Source organism: Micromesistius poutassou (assembly GCF_964030765.1).
Source record: "Micromesistius poutassou genome assembly, chromosome: 4".
Classification (NCBI taxonomy): domain Eukaryota; kingdom Metazoa; phylum Chordata; class Actinopteri; order Gadiformes; family Gadidae; genus Micromesistius; species Micromesistius poutassou.
The window spans coordinates 437,929-458,868 of NC_140274.1; positions in this window are offsets into that span (position 1 = coordinate 437,929).

Consider the following 20,940-nt stretch of genomic DNA (forward strand, 5'->3'; position numbering starts at 1 on the left):
AGATGCACACAGACATATTTGGTAGTGACACAGCCTATAACCTACTCGTCAAAGCAAAACACCAAGCGCATTGATTTAACAAGGCAGGGTTATTTGAAATAATTCATTAAGTTATCATGTGTGAGGTCATTCCTCCTCCTGAGTGTGTATTGACTATTTCTGGTAATTGAAATCCTCATTGCAAGCTTCCTATTTATGTCTAGTGTACCCCTACTGTCCACAAGCACCCCCCCTCCCCATATGGATATGGAGAATTGTTGCCACGTCCCAGTGGTGGTGGTGTCATATATATGAACGAGGGCATTCAAATACTACAATGATCAATTAGCAGGCCGAAGCCCTAAAGGAAGTGATGCAATAGGTAACTTCTGAGTCAAGGACAGTAACAAGTAAGCTATAGACCTGGGGTCTCTTTTAATCAATGGGGGTCTCAAAGGACGCATACGATTATCAACTTGGGGCACCAGCCCTACAAGAAATTACTCAGCAAGTGCTCCATCTGATCTCGTTGCACCTCACCGGCTCGCTTGCAAGATTTTGGCCTTAAGTTCTTCTCAGACCTACACCCTAGCCATCCAACATGCATATCTGAGCATCAGGCCTCTCTTTAATAATGACAAAAAGTTATGAGAGAAATGCACATTAACTTTTTGTTATCTCATAAGAGGCATGGTGCTGGCTCCTTTTGACCCCAGACTTCAAAAACTTCACACCTTAAGGCACACATTTACACCTCCATCCCACCAAAAATGGGGACTAGAAACTAACCTGTCTTATTCACATTTACCTTACTGTTGGAGGTCACGCACCTTTTCCCGCCTTTTAGAGATAGCTAGAGATGCCAGAATGTATACACACATTTCCCAGGGTCCTGAGAACGATATATATATATTCTAGCCCTTACAAAATGGACTGTTGTTTGGACAAAGAAGTGTTGCGTGAAAGACCTAGTGGATCAGAATGTGGTGGAAAGTTTTTGGGATAGGAAGGTCCTACCGCCCTGAAACTTGACTACCTTATTCTAGGGCATAACTGGGACCCCCACACTGAAACTTGGCCTTCTCGGACCCCGAGGGCAGGGAGGGGGGGGGGGGGGTCTGAGGGTTAGGTTTAGGGTTAGGGTTAGGTTTAGGTTAGGGCCGGCTTTTTTCCAGAGACAATTTTCAGAGTAATCCCAAGATGCACCCTGAAGGTCTAATGGATAAGATTCTATCTCTTGTCAACTGATTTAGATTAATTTCTAGCAACGGCTTGTTACCAATGCGTTTCAATGGAGAAATTTGATGATGCTGTGTGAGCCTTTCCTGTAGAGCTGGAGGCCCCAAGTTCATAATCACATGTGTCCTTTGAGACCCTCTTTGATATAAAAGAGATCCCAGGTCTATAGTTTACTGCTTAATGTCCTCGCCTCAGCCACCTATTGCATCACTTCCTTTAGGCCTTTGGCCTCCTAATGAATCACTTTAGTATATTTGAATGCCCTCTTTCATTTATATGACACCACCACTGTGGCAACAATTCTCCATATCCATATTGGGAGGGGTGGGGGGGGGGTGCTTGTGGACAGTTGGGGTACACTAGACATAAATAGGAAGCACACTCAGGAGGAGGAATGACATCTCACACATAATAACTTAATTAATTTTTCAATTTCAAATAACCCTGCCTCGTTAAATCAATGAGCTTGATGTTTTGCTTTCACAAATAGGTTATAGGCTGTGTCACTACAAAATCTGTCCATGCGCATCTCTCAGGGTGACGTGACTAGCCACCAGACAGGGATAAAAAAAAAAAGGTTCAATAAAAAAAAGTTCAATACAAAAGTAACTTATTAATTATGTCTAAACTGTGGAAAATAGAAAGATATTAAAATAGATAGATATATTATAAGGTGTCCTTCAAATAATTTTGAAGGACACCTTAGAATATCTGTTGTCTATTTCCTAGCCAGCGGACCCTAGTTTACGACAAAAACAACACAATTGACGGCAGCTCAGTTGCCGCACTTAACGTTGTTAACGTGGTTTGGAGCAGAGCTATGAATGAATGTTATGTTACAATGAATGTTTATGTTTTATGTTTAAGTCATTTGCAACGTGAACGGTGCATACATTGTGTACATTAATGTTCCTCATCACAGTGTCCCGCTCCTATCATAGGAACCTAGAATCAATATGTTTAAATATTTAAATCATAGCCATGATTTAAACAGCATGCGAGCTGCTGGGTTCAGCGTCCATAGCAACCATGTTAATGTCTTCCTAATAACTATCCAATAGGAAAGATGCTCAACGTCTACTAGAGCCGTAGTCGGGTTAATACAGGAGTGAATGGGCTGCTGGAGCACCCACTCTGAAGGTCAAACATCGCCGGGGATGGCATTACATTGTAGTGAATTGAACCCCCTCTCCGTCTGCAGGCAACGCCAAAGGGTACTTTTCCCGTCAGTGACTGACGCTAAAGTGCCCTTGCCACTAGTCGGGATTTGACGTTCTCGGAGTGAGACTGTGTTGAGGTAGTCGTGACCAGTTTATGTTTGATTCGGGCCAAAAAAGAATTTGGAAAATGGCAAAGGTACAAGACTGTGTACTTTTTTTTTTTTTTTTTTTTTTTTTGATCGAGTGAGGAACTGCTCATCCCAGGATGCATTGCGAACCTTTACGCAATGGTTCCAACCCAATAGTTTAGCGCGTTTCTTGCATCTTATAACCTTTGTCATTATTATATTGTTAATATATGTTGTGTCATATATTCTATGTGTGTGTGTTAGTGTATGTGTGTGTGTGTTAGTGTTTCATATAGTGTGTAGCGTTGTCATCCACATGGTATGTCCCTTTGCTGACTGCAGTCACCGCGTAATAACGTTACTCGTTTTTATAATACATGTGAATTCAGTCTCAGATTCCAGTTACGTATTCATTCAACATTATGCATTCCTTTGCTTTTATACTACCCACATTGCCAAAAAGCACTGCTGGTGCCATATCATATATTTGTACTTTTATCATATATTCTATATCAACATATTTTTCCACCGTTACTCTAACTTTCCATTAATATAAATCATGGTTGCTGTGGTAAGCGATCGAGTTCAGTAGCAGCAGAGTGTCTAAAGCAGGGTTTCTCAACGGGGGCGGCAGCGCCCCCTGGGGGGCGTTCGTAGAACCTAGGGGGGCGCTGGGAACGAACACAGGGGACCTTTCATGGTTTTCAAATATTTTCGGTGCAAAAATAGGATAACTGAAATAAAAAGCCTATCTTCATATGGGTTTCTAACCCCTCTATCGTCTCATCTACCTTTTACTCTATGCTCAGTGCCGTCATGATCGCCATAGTAACGCCGATAAACAAACCCGCCTCATCGCAGTAGCGTGGTGCTTCAGAAACTGTTTCGCCCTCCCCTGACTTCCACTGGTTGGTTTGCGGGACATGCAAAGCAAGCGGTGGATGGGGCATTACGCTAAGCAACATGAATCTCATCCATATTACATAGTAAGGCAACATAAGACGTGAATAAAGCTAACTCCGCTTAGCATGCTAATTGTAAACAATATAATGTGCGCATTACGTGTAGACCACTGCAACGTCGCTCATTACGTCTGCGAACCGATAAACACTTTTTTTCATAAGGTACGCACACCAACCGGCACATTCGCATTTAACACTTATGTTACAGGCGCTTAACTTGCGCAGCGTTGCTAGGCAACGTCACGTAAACAAAGGGAGTCTTTCGTGCACAAATTGAACCCAAGTTTGCGGGTTAACAGTTCAATAACCAATAAAAATGTACACAAGCACTGTTACGTATTAAACTTCAATAGCTCAATAATAAAACCTTTTAATAAAACTCTGAATACACATCTTCTTGTCCAGAAGAAACCAAAACGGCACAGAAGTTTTTTATTCAAGCAATGTAGCACGAGTTGGAGTGGAGTTGGTAATGGATATAGCCTACCTACGGGTGTCGCAATTTAAAAAAAAAAATAATAATTTAACAATAATAATGGGGGGGGGCGCCAGAGGATCAGGGTAAGGTAAGGGGGGCGTTTGCTCAAAAAAGGTTGAGAAACACTGGTCTAAAGGAATAGTCTCCGTAGACGGGCTCTGGTAGCATTAGTAGTCGTTCACTTTCGCTGGTGCAGTAAACGTTTCCTGGTAACGGCAAACTCCACCAATCAGAGACGACGTGTCACACTTCAGGATTTATGGGTAGTGTAGTGATTTCAATGACATTGCGAATAAAACGTGTTTTTCTAAAAAACGAGATGTTGCCCCGATTAACGTGTGGCTTCTACAGGAGCAAAAACTATCGATTCACAATATAACGGCACGTGGTACGTATCATTTGGATGGTTATGACATTAAGGCTATTAATCAAAATCTCGACGGGGAAAATTAATGGGATTTTTACTTCCGGCACCACACCGTTGCGCTCTATTGAGATTTGATTTAATACACCACCACAGCAGTGCTATGCTGCAATACAATTTACTTTTAGTTTCTGTCTTGGCGGGCGTCATTATTGGAATTTCCTATTTGAGACTTAACCTATTTAAGTCTCAACAACAATGCAATGGTGGAGACTTTATTTATTTAATTACATATTTAATTATACATCCTTCTTCAAAACTTGGCCAAAATACATATCAACATAATATTCATAGATTCATAGAAAAAGTAGCCTCTGTATTTTTGATGTTATTGAAAATCACATCTTTGGGAATTATAGAAGCCCTGGCCTACTAAAGTAAAACCTTGATTCCGCCAAAGCCTAGTTTGTACTGCCATGGCTTGTTAAAAAGCTATTCAAAGTGTGCAAACATTCTGTGGTACTATTTTCATCCTTCTGAAGGAGAGGTTGAAGATCAGCACGTTTTCGGAGTGGTGAGGAAAGAGGGACCAGGGGCTTGCTCTGAGCTTACAAGATGAAGGCAGATGTCAGCAAGGTAGACATTGATGGCTTCACCTTCAACCATCCTACACTCTCAGACAATCGTCTGTAGCAGAGCACGACTAGCCTGGAGACAATCCTAATCACCTGACCTAACATTCTGTTTCGCTACACGGATCAGTCCGGACCTCTGGCCGCTCACGTCGATTTCCTGAGATGGCAATATAATTAGGGCCTATCAGGGACCTGCGTCCTAGTGGATGACATACATTACAGGCCAGCAAAGCAGAAGCGGCGTCTGGCCAAGCAGTGGCGGTAGCATTAACATAGGTAGAGTAAAAACAGCCATTAGTACAGTTATTGCATAACAAGAGTTTGCACTAGAGGAGTTTCTTGGCAGAAAATATGTTTTTGCCGTTCTGAACACCACACCATGATGACGTTGCATGTTTTGTCACGCTGATTGGCTGAAGGAGTCTGTGTCTCTGAAATCGATGTAGGCGGCTAGAGATCGTGTCTGACTCCTGTAGCGAAAAAGGATGTGAGGTCACGTGTCCAGGCTTGAATTAGACAGTGGTCATATCAAAAAAGGGAGACAAAATTCAGCTACCCATCTTTAAAGGTGTTAATAAAGGGGAGCTCTGCGGATACAGCAGTAGTCATGTCAGATGATGCTTCCTCGCTGGGTCTTTTGGGAAGGGAACAGGCTAATGGCAGAATGGGCGCCAGCACATCCACACACACAAGTTCCTCAAGGAGAAAAACAAGCAGAGTACACCACAGGGAGAGAGTGCTCGGCTGTGGGCTGATACGTGCCTCTGTTGTGTGTGTGTGTGTGGTCTGTTCACAACATAATGCGGTGATTCTAGAGAGAGCAGAAAAAATGAGGGAAGAATTTCATTTTCTGAAAAGGTGCCAGGAGCTCAAGGTTTTTTTCATTTGAAAACGGTGTGGCAGAGATGGCTCCGCATCATTCAACCCACCACCACCACACCCCGCCTCCCCCACCTCCTCCCCCACTACACTAGTGCGGCAGGCTCCCTCCCTCGTTCATACAATCCACATCAAGGCACAATGTGTTGTGACTGTATCATTTTCCCTTTGTTGTACTGCTTCCCCTGGGGGGGAGTCTCCGGAGTTCCTCACACGCCAAGAGGATCCATCGCATGCTAATGTGCCCCAGCTCATTGTAGACAGGACACTGCTGATGACCTGTACAGCCAAGACATCTGAGGCCACACACACACACACACACACACACACACACACACACACACACATACACATACACATACACACACACACACACATTCTGAAAAACTGGGAAGAATTGGAAACTCAGTCAGTTCATATTCATGAGCACTCTATGTTCAGGGGGTGTTATGTGTTTCTGTGGAAAGCCCCATAGTTCAGATGATGACCCAGTTGGTATTGTTTTCCACTGATGGCATACAGGATAGCTGGTCATGTGAAGAATATGACTTTGCATTTTGATTTGACGTAAACGCACAGCATCGATGAGCGTCAATCTTTTTCCCATACGTTGTAGATGTGACGCTCTTGTATAGCGCTTGTTTTAGCCATCTGTCAGCTGTGACATCTTATTTACATAGCAAGAAGAGTAGAAACAAACAAAAAAAACACCATGGTTTTTGAAATCTCCATCTGAAGGATAAATGCCAGTAGCTTTTCTGAACCTATAATGGCAACAAAGGAGTGGAAGAAACGACCCTCCAGAGGAAGCCCATTCAGACATCCTTCACATTGCATCTACAAGAAGATGTGGACAAATATATTTTCAAAGTCCTTCATCTATATGTAGCAGGCTATGCCTCTACAGGGCGTCACGAGATCTGAGTGATGCAGCTGTAATGAATCTGGTGAATCAGGAATCAGGTGAATCAGGTGGCATGTATGACCTCCGGCCCATCCTGTTGTTGCTCTACTGCTAGGATAGCTGCACTCCGGGAGCTGAGGCCGCCTGTTTCACCATTCAAGAGGAGAATGGCCACCAGGCGACTGTCCGCCATCACAAAGGGCCAGTGGCGGCGCTGAGGTGGTTACAATAGCTAACCCTTCCGACCCACCGTAGCACCAGCAATCTCTGGCACCGCCACTGCAAAGGGCTGCTGTTTTTGTCCCCTAAAAATACTTTTTCTTTTGTTTAATCAGTTGGTTCATTTTTCCCTAACGCTGTCATCTTAGCCTGGTGGGCTGCTAGCGTTTAGCTGCTGGGGTTTGGTTGCTCACCACACTAGGTTGCTGCTTCGCTGCAAATCATCTTTATATTTGTTTATTATTCCCTATGTTATGTTGTTTTTAATCCAGGAAAGGCCGCCGAGACAGGATCGCTTTTAACTCACTTTATTTGGTAAAGGTTTTGGTCTATTGTCTATTATCTATGAAACAAAAGGAGAGGAATGGTATATAACACGCACGGAGCGTCTCTAAGTTTTATATCTACGATACACCGCCCAAGAGATTCTGCCTTCTGATAGCGGAGTCCGAGTTTAAATAGGCAGGTAGGGGTGGGCGTGTTCTGTGGCTTTAAAAGCCCGCCCCCTGACCATGCGCAAATGTTGCAGCCCTACCGTATGTGCTCGGTGCTGCTCCCTGTGGCTATGTGAGAATATTACGGCTGAAATATATTACACCTATATTAATTGAATTATATGTAAAGAACACCCTTAATTACGAATAACGGCACTCCTCCTTGGCTTGCTGCCTGGTTCCTCTTGGCCAGAGAGAGGCGAACTGAACCCTCGTGGTCGGAGCCTCTACCTGGTCAGTGGTCCCCAGGAAGATCCAGTAGGATCGTAGCAGCGTCGCTGGCTACGTTAACCACTCGGCTACTGTTCAGCTAGTTGCGCTAACTAGCGCTGGTCTGGTTTGACTGGTAAAGCTAGTGAAGTCTGAGTTGAACTTCACATGCATGCACCACAATATTGAAACTAAACAGCTGATCAAGTCATCAAACTTAAGCTAAAAGACTACTTTATAGAAACATGTGCTACGTCAATCTAGCGTCTTTCCCTTCTGTCCATTTCCGAACTCCCGCGCGTTCTGACCTCGCACTCTTTCCCCCGTTTCCCATTCACCCCCAATCCTCTCATCACGCCCCCTCCTGGCTGCATGGCCATATTACAGGTAAATAAACAACGGATATATACAACAAATAAAGCAAGTATACACCAGGCACGGCGTTATGGGTGGGCCTGACGGGCCTAGGACCACTGTTCAACAGGCCCACCCAAAACTTTTCTTCCAAAAAAAACAAAAAACGTTTAATATATTTTAATTTTGTCAAGAATTATTAAAAATCGGCAAATAATCTCATAATTTGTGCTAATATATGCCCTGTGAGTCGGTTTTGGTGGGAAAAAAATGCTCTGGTGCCACTGTTTCACGCTGTTCTAGTGTGGTGGAGGAGGTGAGTGGGGAGGAACGACATGATTCTGGCTCTTACTCATGAATATTCATGAGAGTCAAATGACGCCTCTGATTGGCTAACAGCATTGTCCGTCACAGTAATAAAACCAATTAAACTTAAAGAGAGAGAGAGAGAGAGAGAGAGAGAGAGAGAGAGAGAGAGAGAGAGAGAGAGAGAGAGAGAGAGAGAGAGAGAGAGAGACTGACTGACTGACTGACTGACTGACTGACTGACTGACTGACTGACTGACTCCTCGGGGGCACCTCGGGGGTTTCTGGTTGATTGAATACAGAATGAAGAGCCACCTCGGGGCACCGCGGCCGGAGTTGAGCTCCTGGACTCCCGCAGTGCACGGCAGCTGGTGCACCGCGGCAGTCCAGGACCTCAGCTCCGGCCGCCGTGCACCGCGTCCAGGAGCTCAGCTCCGGCCGCGGTGCACCGCGTCCAGGACCTCAGCTCCGGCCGCGGTGCACCGCGTCCAGGAGCTCAGCTCCGGCCGCCGTGCACCGGCCGCCATGCACCGCGCCGGGAGCTCTGCTTCGGCCGCGGTGCCCCGAGGCGGCTCTTTTTTCTGTATTCAATCACCGTTCCCCGGCCGCGGTGCACCGGCTGGGACACGGTGGCCGGTGCATTCGCTCGTTTATGCGTCTATTTTCTTTCATTTGCTAATGTAGGCAATCAAGGTAAAAGAACATTTTCACGTTCAGTATGCATATGCAACTCCGAGTGACCTATCGTATTTCAAAAGGAACAAGTACTTAACGGTTTCTCGGGGAATGACACCTTTAAGCCAGCCTGTTGGCGCAAACCGAATGAGTGTCATTTAACCCAGTTATTTTTTAGCCTGATAAGTTAGCCATAAAGGCTTCTGAAATGCTTTGTTTTTGCAATGCAGCAAACTTGCTGCATTGCATATTGATATTGATGCTTGATCCGATTTGCATTAAAGGGCTGTTAATCTTCGTGGATGACCGTAAATGGCGGTAGACTATTGTGTTAGTTATTATCTCGTAGTAGCCTAGGCTACATTTGAATGCATCTTCTTTGTATAATAAGCCAAGCTCAGTCTGTTACTAATGATATCGAAATATTGTTGAAAACTTAAAACAATTAAACAGAATTATGAAAAAGTCGGCCTCTATACGAGCAGAACTAAACTATGTGGGAAATATTAGATTCCAGACCACTTTTACACTTTAAACTTTTTACAATACAACAAATTATTTAATGAGCATCAAGCTATTAAAATCTCTATTATGCACAGATAATATGGGATAATGTATAGAACGCGGTCATTATGGGGAAATAAGCCTGAAGAGGCTTATTTCAGATAATGACCAGCGACGTTCTATACATTATTCCGCTTATTACACGGTTACTTGCCAAAATGAAGAAATAACTTCACACAGTGTGTTTTTTTACAATTACCATTCGTAGTGTTGATCAGCAGAGAAATAGTCCGCCAAAGACATTGATGTCGCTTAGCAACTGAATCCGCTGGGGTTGATAAGTTACCGGACTACTTGCACAGTGATACGAAAGACCACTTTCCTTGACAGTGGTCATTATATGCTTAGCAACGGACATTATTGAAAAATAATTCACCACCAGAAGTCGGGAAGGCCCATGCAAGTGAATGGAGCGTTCCACAGCATTGAGAAGAGCCGTGTAATAAAACAGTTTATTAGTCAGTCATCTTTATTAGGTTAAACAGGGATTTGATAACGTTTTTAATTTAAGGACTACCCACAATTGGTCTGGCCCATCCACAACTGGAATCCTGGCACCGTGCCTGGTATACACTATATGAAATAACATTTACAAAGTAAGCAACATTAGAAAACTGTAACAAAACATTATGAAAAACAATAAACTCTTATGTAAAGTTATTTATATATTCTCATGAATAATCAAAACCCTAATTTCAACCCGGTTACACCTATTTATTCACGTCTCAGCCCTATATGTATCGAAACTGTGTTGCCAATAGTCAAGTTGGTGAATTGGTAATAATCATTTCCTAGTGGTAGTAACTAGGTGGCGTTGTCAGCTACAGCTTCCCCTTGATCCTGCCACATATAGTAGGATTGCATTGCCTTTGTCATTTTCCGAGACAATGGGAAGATACGAGACAAGCTGGAGGCATGGTAATGTGGAGGGGTTCACAACGGCGTATCCAGGTCTCAGGAGCCTTCTGGAGGCCAGACGACAACAGCAGGAAACTCGATGAGAGTTTGATCTATCTAAAAGTTAGAGTTATTTCCCGTCTTTGTAAAAATGGGGCCGCTTTGTAGCGTTGGTTACTTGAGGACAGGAAACCGAGGCTTTATGAAACATCGATCCAAGCTTCTTCTGTCCTTTAATAGAACAATTAAAACGCTATAGGCACGGGAACGATACAGCTTACAAGGAATTCTTAGCTGGGTGGGTGTGATTCCGGGGGGGGGGGGGGGGGGGGGTGTATGTGTAGATCCGGACAGCGTGAGAAGGAGGCTATAATTACTCCTTACAGAAGTGCCAGTGGATAGGCAGTCAGCTTGAACAAACGTCAGTGGAAACAGTGGTGCAAATTAAATGCTGGTCTGTATCGATTAGCAGGCGTGCTCCTCGTGATGAAGGTGTGCACATTCACATCTGAGCAGCCCTGTGTGGCCGTCCGTTCTGCTCAGAGTACCCACTCCAGCCTCCCAGTAGGACAGGACAATGGGAATGAGAGCTGCGAAGGTGGAGTGCCAGTGGACTCCCGTGGACTGCCAAAACGGCCAAGCGACAGTCAAGGGGTTATTCTTTTTGATCGACAATATATCGAACTCTTGAGGGAAAAAAAATTATTTTCTCCTATTGTGAGCTGTAAACGACTCGAGGGTTCACCTGGTTATGTTCCATCCTTCCTTGCACCAACAAAAAAGACGCAATCTTTCTTTGCACCTTTTTTTTTAAACTGTAGCTGTCACGGTGATATCCATGTGTGAAAAGCTGTTGAAGTGTCATCATAGTGAGTCAGGGCAAGGCGCTATTAGGTGTTTAAAGAGTGCCCATGTGTTTATTGTGCTATGATTATAATTGTGCTTGATTGCACAACAAAAATGCTGTGGACCTTAACTAACGTATTTAAAGGGGTCGTGGACCGGGGAGAATTGAAGATAATGTGATTAAAAAGCAAAGGGCTGTTATTTAAAAAATAAAAAAACAACAGATCTGCCAACACAAAAAAATATTGTAGCTGTGTTAAAAATCTACTCTGATGATCGAAAAGGAGAGACAGAAATATGAACAGACAGACGGCAGGTTGAGGAATGGCAAGCAGAGGACAAAGAGAGAGAGAGAGAGAGAGAGAGAGATGGGGGTGTTTCTATTCTTCAGCCAAATCCACTTGGCATTGAAGGGCCGCCAAACACTCTGTTTACATGACTGCTTTAGTTGGAAGGAGTGTTGGCACAAAACACATCAACGCACACACACATGCACTGAAAAATACACACACACACACAAATACACACGCACACACACACACAAACACACACACTTTTACACAAGAGATAATGTGCTCCTGACACCTTATTAGTGTTTCTATGCAGAATACAGATTGCTTCAGCAACATTTTAATCTGTCATTTAATAGTACATTTATTTAGCTTGTGCCTGATGTGTCTTCCCAGCACATTCTGGCAAAAAATTGTGTCGTGTTAACTTGATAACCTAGATAAATGAATTTTAAAGAACATAATGTACATCATTGCTCATATTCGCTAACAGGCAAAATACAACCTTCAATTTTATTTTATTTTATATTAATTCATATTCATTCATTCTTGCGAAACACGGCGATATTAGATAATCGTCATTTGTCTCAATACATCCAGAAGAGCCTTCAAATACATCAGGTCCCCTCCCCACCCTCCCGCCCCCCATCCAGCTCATATCTCATGTGACCGGTGAAGCAGCAGCCACTCTGGCTGTGTAGCCGAGCAGCCAGGTAGCCCCCCCCAGCCCCCCTCCCTCCAGGTAACCCCCCCACCGTCCAGTGGAAATGGTTTGGCTAGGGTAGGTGGGGGTCGGGGGGACATTGAGGGCTCAATTATAAACGCTCTGGTCCTGTTTTTCTAGATATTTGTTACCAAGACTAAGTTGAATGTCATTACATTGTACTTTTGCTGTTGTTTCCAGTGATTATCTCCCAACAGACACGACCGAGCAAATTAACTTTACTCCATTCTCAACATTGGTTTCTGGCTGAGTTATCCTGCCTCGAGTGTGAGAAAAACACAATGGAATGAAAAAGAAAACGGAGGGACACTCGTTGCTATCGTTTAAAGCCAACGGTTTGCGTTTATAATTTAATTTGTCACATGAATGACTAAAATGTCATCGGAGTCAACTTTAAAGAGCAACTTTTAATTCAAAATGGGCACAGATGAGGCAGTGGAACAAAACTGCGTCCCCATTAGTAGCACACCACTGTTAAGCTACTCCTTCTGTCTATCTATATTGCTCTATCGCTTTCTCCTTCTCTTTCCTCCTTTCTTTGACTTGCCACAACTAACAAACCATTGTGTCTCTGTGTCTCATTGTGTTTCTCAACCATATCACTTTATATCCCTTCAATGCCACCATTCTCTATTTTTCTCTCGCTCGCTTGGTTCTGCTTGGTCTGGGTGTCTGTGCATGTGTGTGTGCCAGATTGCCAAGGCCTCTAGTGAGCCAGGCTCCATTTAAAGCACAGCTCCCAGTGTGGAGGCTGATCGACAGTCTGCGTCTGGAAAACACAGCATGATAGGACACACACACTGTACAGACACACACACACCCTCACACTACGCACATACTCACACACACACACACACACACACACACACACTCACACTACGCACATACACTCACACACACAGACACACCACGCACATACACTCACACACACACACACACTCAGACACAACGTACATACTCACACTACGCACACACACACACACCCTTCCACTAAGCACATACACTCACACTATGCACACGCACTCAACCTGCACACACATATTAACACACACACGAGCGCTCACACTAAGCACACACACTATACACACAATGACTGTTACTCTTTCTTTGTCTGTTATTGTCCTGCAGGGATATTGTTGTAACCTTTATTTTTCCAGATAAAAACAATTAAGAACAGTTTCTTATTTTCAATGTTGATCTGGTCCAAGAGGCCCCAACAGGAGTACAGGTACAAATAACAAAAACAAAAATGAAGGGATGTGTGTGTGCGTGTGCATGCATGTTCGTGTGTGTGCGTGTGCGAGCAGATGAGTGTGTCTGGGTGGAGAAAATAAATTAAGATGTGTCAATGTTATATTGTGTGTGAAGGGTGTATGCAAGTGAGAAACTGGGGAATCAACAGGAGCAGGAGGGGTCTACTAAAACATTGTTAAGTTTCTGCTTGAAGGCAGACTGTGATATAAGGGCTGTACGTTTGAGGGTGTCTTGAATGGTGTTCCAGTCAAAAGCTGCTGCAAAATGAAAGGAGTTTCGGCCAAAGGTAGTCCTGGAGCGTGGGATGGTAAGTTTGATAAGCTCAGATGATCTTGTGCAATAAGTGCTTCTGGAGAGATGGAGAAGGGAGGAAAGGTAAGACGGGGTCTTGCCCAGTATTGTCTTATAAATAAACTGGAGTCAGTGTCGCAGTCGGCGGGTTTGGAGGGAGGGCCAGTCCACCAGTTTGAAAAGTTCTAAAAGTAGCATGGCTGGCAAAGCGGATAGCCGAATAGTGTAGAACGTCCAGTTTGTGAAGCTCTGTTTTAGAAGCCATTTTATAGATTATATCACCATAGTCTAAGATGGGCAGGATGTTTTTACAAGTATAATTTTAGCAGAACGTGTGAAGGAGGCTTTGTTACCAAAGAGAAAGGCCAGTCTGGCTTTCACTTTAGTCTGAAGATTATTAATATGGGTAGAGAATGAAAGGAAAGAGTCCAGCCAGAGCCCTAGATATTTGTAGGACTTGACAAACTCCAGTTCGGAGTCATTGAAGAGTGGAGGCTGCGGAGCAGAGAGAAGGGCCAGAAGCGTACAGGATAGTGTCATCAGCATAAAGGTGGATCCGGGAGCTGCCTGCAGCCTTGGCCACATCATTAATATAGATGGAAAAGATGGTAGGACCCAAGACTGAGCCCTGAGGGACCCCTTTATTAATGGCTAGTGGCTCAGACAGGATGTTCTCTGTCTTGACCTGTTGGATCCGGTTAGTCAGATAACTGGCAAACCAGTTGCAACAGGTGGGGGATAAACCAATGCCGGAGAGCCTACCCAAAAGGGTCTTGTGATCAACTGAATCAAACGCCTTGGCTAGATCTATAAAGCTAGCAATACAAACTTGCTTGTTGTCCAAGTCAATAATGATATCGTCAAGGACCTTAAGTGTGGCTGTGATGCATCCGTGGCCAGAACGAAACCCAGATTGAAGATCAGACAGAATATGATTTGTGGTAAGAAAAAAATCCAGTTGTTTGAGGACCAGCTTCTCGAGGATTTTAGCCAAGCATGGCAAGATGGAGATAGGCCGGTAGCAGTTGGGGTCGGAGCTAGAGCCACCCTTAAAGAGGGGAAATATCAAAGCTGATTTCAAGTCAGAAGGGAAGGTGGAGAGATGAATGGACAGGTTGAATAGCCTTGATATTGGGTCAGCAATAAGATGAGCGGCTGTTTTGAAAAACTTTGGGTCCAACCCATCAAAGCCAGCAGACTTATTTGGGTCCAATCTGGAAAGTTAATCTCGAACCTCAGAAAATGAGAATGGTTTAAAGGAAAAGCCAGCGGTGGGACGCTATTAAGGTCAGCAGAAGTGAAAGTGGAGTTCACAAAGTATTGATTAAAGAGAGAAACCATGCGAGACTTGTCGGTAATGACAACCTTATCAAAAACCATGGATGCAGGTAAGCTTGGAGAAGAGAGTTTGTTTTCCATGGACTTGACTGTGGTCCAAAACTTCCTTGCATCAGTACCACACGTTGTCAGCTTCTCCTTGAAGTAAGAGATTTTGGCTGACCTGATGGCCTGGGTGGATTTATTCCTGCATTGCTAGGTAAGCCAATCAGCTGGAGACTTAGAGGTTTGAGCCTTTCGCCAAAGATAATTTTTTTGACGAACAAGCTCAGCCAATTCATGAGAAAACCAAGGAGTCAGGCGATTCTTAATCCGGTATCTTTTCAGTGGGGCGTGTTTATTAATAATGAGGCTGAAAGTACTCTTAAAGTAGGACCAAGCAGCAGATTATTGGTTAGGATAATGTTGATCAGTGTAGAGGATGTGGGAGATCTAGGGTTGTGTCGAGTGATTTCAGTTATGAGTTGAGTGAGGTTTAAAGCATCAAATTGTTGAGTAACAGTAGCAGGGGGGTTTAACATATTCCAGTTCAAATCACCCATGAGGATGAATTCAGAGGAGATGAATGGGACCAGAAGCTGACTGAGAGATGTTAGTGTGTCAGTTGGGGCATCAGGTTTTCTGTAGCAGACAGCAACAGAGAGGGTGAAGCGTGAAGACAGTTGTAGCTTGAGCACCAATAATTCAAATTGCTTGGGAACAGACTTGGATAGAGCTACAGTGCAGTTGAGATGATCTTTAACATACATGGCTACACCACCTGCTCTAGAGGATCTGTCCTGATGAAAAACATTGTAGCCTGGAATTGAAATTTCCAAGTCGGTGTTACTTTTCTTCAACCAGGATTAAGAGATGGCTAGGATATCTGTGTTAACAGTATGTACCCAGGTTTTCAGAACATCAAAATGTCTAAGTAGACTACGAATGTTAACATGTAGGAAACTTAAGGATTTACGTTCACACAAGTTTTCAAAAGTGAGGTTAGATGCAGTTGGCATAACAACAGGAGGTTCAGAAATTGACAGGTTAAGAACAGTAGAATTATCTATAACAACAGAAGGTCCTGGACACATTTCCAGAGATTAAAAGCATGAGAATGATTAACATGCGCTTGAGAATAGTACCAGAGCAGTGATGTTGTTTACTTGTGCCAGATAGTTTGTTCATAGTCAATGGAAGAGGACCAAACAATTGATGAAGTAACATGAGTGAGTAAAGAGGAGTAAGATGAGTTACCCGCATAGTAGGAAGTCCAACAAACTTAGTGATCCAGTGGGAAGGGACATCTCTGGGCAAAAGGTGTAAGTCCAGTGTGCAGCTACCCTGGGGCAGAATAGCAGGCTTGAATGAATGCACATTGGTAGGCCCAGTATAATGAGCCTTAGCGTGCAACAGAAAGATGAAAAGCAAAGTCCAGAGGGCAAATAAAGATTTACTGAGAAGGCGCATGATTACGCTAGAAGACAGGGCTGGTGGAGGTCAGCTACTGCAGGCCGGAGGAGGCTAGTAGCCTGCTGGTGACTAGAGGCCAGGCTGGAAGCTGGATGCTAGCAGGCTAGTCAGGTGGCTGGATGCTAGCAGGCTAGTCAGGTGGCTGGATGCTGGGTGCTAGTAGACCAGGAGGTGGCTGGAGGCTGGGTGCTAGTAGACCAGGAGGTGGCTGGAGGCTGGGTGCTAGTAGACCAGGAGGTGGCTGGAGGCTGGGTGCTAGTAGACCAGGAGGTGGCTGGAGGCTGGGTGCTAGTAGACCAGGAGGTGGCTGGACGCTGGGTGCTAGTAGACCAGGAGGTGGCTGGAGGCTGGGTGCTAGTAGACCAGGAGGTGGCTGGAGGCTGGGTGCTAGTAGACCAGGAGGTGGCTGGAGGCTGGGTGCTAGTAGACCAGGAGGTGGCTGGAGGCTGGGTGCTAGTAGACCAGGAGGTGGCTGGAGGCTGGGTGCTAGTAGACCAGGAGGTGGCTGGAGGCTGGATGCTAGTAGACCAGGCAGGTGGCTGGACGCTGGATGCTAGCAGGCCATGCAGGTGGCTGGAGGCTGGATGTTAGTTACTTGTGACGCCTGCTGATGTTAGCAGAGCCTTGAGATGCTAGCAGAGCCTGGAGATGTTAGCTGGGTTGCTGGGGCCTGCAGATGTTAGCAGAGCCTGGGTGGATTGCTGGTTTGGTCCGGATTTCCTTAGTTTTCACTTTTAAGTACCCACATAGTCCATATTCGATTTAAAAATGATTTCATTTAAATCCATTATGCTTAGTAGTAGTTGATGCAAAAAAAAAGACTGCAAATACGAACATAAAAGCTAAATAAATGAGACACAGACAGAGAGACAAACACACCTGCAACCTAACATGCGGCCATCTTGGAATGGGTGAAAGGGTTGAATTGTATTTCAATAGGCTTTCAATCAGTGGTTTGGTGTGCTCTCACAATCACACATTGCAACGTGTGTGAGTGATTGTTTCTAGTGAAAAAACATATATTTATATATCTATATATAGATATATCTATATATAGATATTTATATAGAGATATATATAGATATATATGTACATTTACATTAAGATTTAGAGCATTTAGCAGACGATTTTATCCAAAGTGACTTACAATAAGTACATTTGTCAGAAGAAAGATAAATAAAAATATATCGCTGTCGGTACAGTAAGGATGTTCATAGAACCAAGTGCCAAGCACTAACAATCGCTAGGTTAACCAATGCTACACAATTTATTCATTTTGGTTATTTAGCAACAATAATAACATTATCATGTTGTTTTTTATATATGCAAAACAAGAATAAAACTTGATAATGATAAAAAGTGTAATGTGTTCGAGATGTCATGTTCTGGGGTCCTCCAGTTTATGGAGTCTCACCCATATGGGTATCATCATCAGAGTTATCACCCCCCCCCCACCCCCCCCTACATAGGCCATTGTACACACGGCTTAGCCCACATGTGAGTACATTTAGACATGATTCATTATTATAATCCCGCCGTTTACAGTGAACCACGGGGGCTGTGACGCACCACAGCAGCGTTTAGGTACGGTGAGATGCGATGCTAGGATCTATTTGCGCTCCACGTAGGGTATCATGGAGCAGAGGTGTAGGGCAGGGTCCGCCGTGGCGGGCAGCAGGGTGGAGGTAAAGAGACGCAGCTCCTCCTGCGTCACGGGAGAAAGTTTAGATAATCACAGGCTTTGTAGGATAAAAGATCACATATACAAGGGAAAGACAACAGCGTGCAGCCTTTACATGAATATTATATTGGAAGAATTCCTCCACCTATAGACATCTGTTTTATACACCAGCCCATCAGCCATATTCATAGTCTGAATAATTTATTTGTCTAATACAATTTTTATAGGGGATGTTTGAATTTCGAGAGTAATCCACCAAATCTATTATTAAGCGGACTACTTTGCACTGTTCATTATGTGTGCAGGCGTCTAACATATAGGATATGTATTGCACGCCATGGAATTATTTCAACTTTAATCACCGGAGCTGCCTTGACGCAGACAGCTAAAGGACCCTTCCACTGACCTTTAAAACTGACGGATGGCCTCTTTCTCTCTGGCTTTTATCCTTATCTTCCGCTTTATCATTCTCCCACTCATTCCTGTCTGCACTTTGTCATCCGTGTCTAATCTTTTTCCCCTCATCTTCTTGCTATCTTTCACGCCTATCTCATTTACTTCAGTCTTTGAAACCAAACATTTAACTTTGTAATGAGCTTACCTTCACCACAAATTATTTACAATGTATTCCCCCTTCTTGGTTCATGTCCCCTGTTTTCATGCAACACTTACGATCGTTTTCTCTCTGTTTGGCTGCTGCCTTCAGTATCGACAGTCCTTCTATTCTCCCTCTTTTATAATTCTGCTTTCTTGTGAGACCCAGAGAGCTGAACTGGACATTGATTTGTCTCGCGGTGAGAACAAAATGTTATGGATTTCCACTCGTATAAATAGCAGTGATTACAGCTGCGTGTCGCTGTTGTCATCAGGGAGGAGACGGCAGGTCATTCGTCAAGGACAAACCTGGCAACACACAGCACCTGCATTCCACACGTTGCCATTTTGCATCCCCCCGTCCCCCCTCACAAAGAAATGTATCATTGGCCTTCAGCGTGATGTCCGTTTTGTATTCAAAGAGTGATTGGCCATGTGTTCCTCACACTGGTTTAGGAGTTCAACCAACAATCCTGTCCAGGTTCTCAGTCTCACACAAGACCCTCGTCCATAAACAAGGCTAACATGGAGCTTGGTAGCACTCATCATTGTAAAGCCCAACCTTTGACCCAGTAAACACTGGGCTAACATCGAAAGATATATCTGTCTATCTGTCGCATGGACAGAGATGTCAATTCAGAAACCGGAAGTCATCAGAGAGTGCGAGTTCTCATCATATTAGACATTCTCTGGTAAGAGCCAGAATCAGGTCGTTCCTCCCCGCCCACCTCCTCCTCACACTAGAACAGTGTGAAACAGGAGCACCTCCTCCTCACACTAGAACAGTGTGAAACAGGAGCACCTCCTCCTCACACTAGAACAGTGTGAAACAGGAGCACCTCCTCCTCACACTAGAACAGTGTGAAACAGGAGCACCTCCTCCTCACACTAGAACAGTGTGAAACAGGAGCACCTCCTCCACCACACTAGAACAGTGTGAAACAGGAGCACCTCCTCCTCACACTAGAACAGTGTGAAACAGGAGCACCTCCTCCTCACACTAGAACAGTGTGAAACAGGAGCACCTCCTCCTCACACTAGAACAGTGTGAAACAGGAGCACCTCCTCCACCACACTAGAACAGTGTGAAACAGGAGCACCTCCTCCTCACACTAGAACAGTGTGAAACAGGAGCACCTCCTCCTCACACTAGAACAGTGTGAAACAGGAGCACCTCCTCCTCACACTAGAACAGTGTGAAACAGGAGCACCTCCTCCTCACACTAGAGCAGTGTGAGAGAGGAGCACCACTTTTTTTCACCAAAACCGACTCACAGGGCATTCATTGCTACTATTGACCAACGCAAAATGAATGAAAAAACGGTGCAATGACACCTTTAACGTCAGCGCTAATGTCAATGCTAATGTCACAGCTAACATCACCACTAACGTCACAGCTAACGTCAGCACTGCCTGAACGTCGTAAAAAGTAGTCCAATTCGGCGGGAAAAACCGCCCAGTCTGTAAAGCCCATCATCGTAAAGCCCAACCTTTGACCCAGTAAACACTGGGCTAACATCGAAAGATATCTCTGTCTATCTGTCTTGAAGCTGTCTGTCTGTCCATCTCACTCTCTGCAGATCCATCTGCCTATGTGTGCTGCCTACCTACCTCCACAGTGAGACAAATTGCCTGGACGCCACAACATGGTTTGTTGTGACGAGTCAGAGGGCAGATGAGTGAGAGGGGAGTCCACCCACGGTGCACCATGTCATTCCGTCGCTTCTGTTCTTCCATCTTCAGACAAAAACAGACAGAGAAACTCGCTCTCTCTAAAACCACCCTTTCTGTTTCCCTCCAGCTGCTCTATATGGATCTCTCTGCTGACATCTGTGACTTTGACTTGAAAATGTAGGTTATGGCTGCACTGAGGAGTATTTTCCCCAGTGTGTGTGTGTGTGTGTGTGTGTGTGTGTGTGTGTGTGTGTGTGTGTGTGTGTGTTTGTGTGAGTGTGTTGGTCTGTGTGTGTGTTTGTGTGAGTGTGTTGGTCTGTGTGTGTGTGTGTGGGTGCGAGTGTTTTAA